Consider the following 827-nt stretch of genomic DNA (forward strand, 5'->3'; position numbering starts at 1 on the left):
CCAGGTGTGAAGAGGAGGGTGAAGCGGGGGTTCCCTGGCCACCCCACGCTGAGTGCCAGTTTCAGGCGCTGGTCCCAGCTTCCCCTTTCTCTGCGCCCCCCCCCCCCGGGAATTGTTGAGGCCACAAAGAGGAGTGGACGGTCCTCTTAGACACACAGATGTCTGAGGCCCGTGCAGTCAGGGTTTGATGCAGTCACAGGGGCCACTAAGCAATGCCGTTGAGGCTGCCACCCTGGCCTATCTCTGCCCCCCAAAGCTCTAGTGAGCCGAGGAAAGAACGCTTTAAAATGACTTGACACACACAACAACACACCGAAGTTTTACCCCCGATTGGGATTAGACAGCTCTGTGATTTTAATCAAGTTAGTTCAAGGCGCTCAATAAATCCCCGCGCAGGACAACTCCGCGGTCAGGAGACCCTCCCTGCGCCACCTGCCGCGCCACACCGCCTTCCCCCCACCTTCCCTCCCGGGTCCAGGAGCCGCCCCGACCCTAGGCGACCAGGCAGCCGAGAGTGGGGTGGCGAAGGGGAGGCTGGGGCCCAGGCGCCCCCACGCGCTCCCTCACGGGGACCCCCGCCTCCCCGCGCCGCGCGGTCCCGCGCTCGGGTGCAGGGAGCCCGCGCGGCGGCGGGACTGCGCAGCCCGCCAGGTCAGAGAGGCGCAGAGCCGGACGGGGGGCGGCAGCTCTGGGGTCGCGGGCGCCTCGGGACGGGGGGGGGGGGGGGATCATAGGCAAAGGGAATCACACGGTTTCTTAGGCAAAACTTCGGGGGGGGGGCAGATATCCAGTTGTTTTAGGGGTAATAGAAAAGAAAATAAAGAGAC

Source organism: Myotis lucifugus, unplaced genomic scaffold (genome assembly GCF_000147115.1).
Source record: "Myotis lucifugus unplaced genomic scaffold, Myoluc2.0 scaffold_157, whole genome shotgun sequence".
Taxonomy (NCBI): domain Eukaryota; kingdom Metazoa; phylum Chordata; class Mammalia; order Chiroptera; family Vespertilionidae; genus Myotis; species Myotis lucifugus.